At 40.7% G+C, this 2233-nt stretch overlaps 1 pseudogene; it reads left to right on the top strand.

Annotated features, from left to right (window-relative positions):
- Window positions 1-1876, top strand: LOC122608176 (annotated as a pseudogene).
- Window positions 1877-2233: the final 357 nt, after the last annotated feature.

Raw genomic sequence — 2233 nt, 5'->3', positions numbered from 1 at the left:
CATATGAGCCTTATAATTCTTCTTGCTTTACTACTAACTCCCTATGTCAATGGAACTTCAAAATCAGATATCAGAGCTTCCTCTTATGTCATCAACAATTCTACGTGCACTACCACATTATATCTAGACATATGCTACTCATTGTTCTCCACCTCCATACCAGATATCACCAAAAAGTTGGTCTCAACAAAGAAAGATGTAATTGAACTGGCCATCAATAAAACAAAGGATGTGATCCAAGTCAACCTGCAAACCATAGCGGAGAAGCTCTCTACAACCGCCAATCTCACAAAACGCGCTCTTCATGAGTGCTTAGAGTTGGGAGCCTCAAGTCTCGAAGATCTTGACTCAGTGATACAAGAGCTTAGTAAGTATCCAGCTAAGGAATTAATAGCCCTTCAACAACAGGCCGAAAACCTCAAAACTCTCTTAAGCACCACTATCACAAACAAGGAAACATGCTTAGATGGCATCCTTATTATAACTTCATCAGCTTCTAATTACAAATCAATCATCCAAGACCAAGAGCATGCGGGAAAGATGTGTAGCATTGTTTTAGATATGATTAAGAGCATGACAGACACAGATATAGCCAACAACATCCAGGTTGAATTTAATACTGGTGGTCAGAAGTTAAAAAGGAGGCGGTGCTTTGGCCAAAATGGTTATCCAACCAAGATAGGACACTGCTGCAGTTGTGGGGAGTAAAAGCTAACGTGACGGTGGATAAGAATGGTAAGGGAAACTACACGACAGTGGCAGAGGCAGTGGCCGCAGCGCCAGAGAAGAGTAATAAGAGATACGTGATAAAGATAATCGCGGGAGTTTACAATGAGACTGTGGAAATTCCAAAAAGGAAAACCAACATCATGTTTATCGGAGATGGAAGAAGTAACACAATAATTACTGGAAATAAGAATGTCGCAAGTGGTCGTGTCACCACCACCGCCTCTGCAACCGTAGGTTAGCTAGCTTGCCTTTGCTTAACTAAAAGTATAAGCTTCATAATCATTTTATCTTTATTTTTTTATTAGCAAAATTTGTTCTTAAAAAAAACAATTTGATTAAAAAAAAAATAGAAGAAAATACTTTGTAATTTATTAGTATACGAGTAATGGGCTAACGTACATTATTGCATGCGTACTCGATCACACAGCGGTGTTGGGTGGGGGATTCTTAGCACGAGATATTACATTTCAAAATACAGCAGGGCCATCCGGGCATCAAGCTGTGGCATTACGTGTAAACGCAGATTTATCCGCATTTCATAATTGTGGCATGGAAGGCTACCAAGATACGCTTTATGTCCATTCCAATCGTCAGTTCTACACCAACTGTTTGGTGATCGGCACTGTTGATTTTATTTTTGGCAATGCTGCGGTTGTATTCCAATTCTGCGACATCCTGGCCCGTAAGCCAGATCCGGGGCAAAGGAACATGGTGACAGCTCAAGGACGAACAGATCGTAACCAGAACACAGGCATCGTGATTCATAAATGCAATATATCTGCCACTGATGACCTAAAACCGGCTCAAGGGAACTTTCCAACCTACCTAGGAAGGCCATGGAAGGAATTTTCAAGAACGGTGGTGATGCGAACATCAATAAGTGATGTAATAAAAAGTGAAGGATGGTACCCTTGGGAGGGTGATTTTGCACTGGACACTCTTTATTATCGAGAATACCAAAACAACGGGCATGGGTCGGATACATCAAAGAGAGTAACATGGAAAGGATGGGGTGTGATTAAAGATAGAAATGAGGCCAAAAACTTTACTGTGGCAAGGTTCATAGATGGTTGGGGTTGGCTACTATTCTCTGGCTTCCCTTTCTGGCCTTTTTTGTAATTAAACTGTAATGCAACTTAATTAATCATGCATGCATAGCGATTTTATTTATTAACACTGAAATGAAAGGCCCGATTCGAGAGGGGCTATGTCCCCCTAACAAAGAATCCAAGTAATATAGACAAACATGAACTCTCCCAAAATGTAAACCTCGTTTCTTGCTAACAGTTTCCCATGCTAACAGTCAGCCTCTGGTTTCTTGCCCATTAATTGTTCTTTCCCATTTACTTTCCTGCTTAACAACATTAATTAGGCTTTTTGACCTTTTGGTGTCTTATCATTACGCATCCTGACCCAAGAGACGACTTGTCCTTAAGTTGTGTACACAAAGACTGATCAACTGGTACAATTGTGAGGTTGCGAAGGATAGCAGCTTGTATTCTTT

Source organism: Erigeron canadensis, chromosome 7 (genome assembly GCF_010389155.1).
Source record: "Erigeron canadensis isolate Cc75 chromosome 7, C_canadensis_v1, whole genome shotgun sequence".
In the NCBI taxonomy this organism is placed as follows: Eukaryota; Viridiplantae; Streptophyta; class Magnoliopsida; order Asterales; family Asteraceae; genus Erigeron; species Erigeron canadensis.
This window is presented reverse-complemented; position numbering and strand designations above follow the sequence as displayed.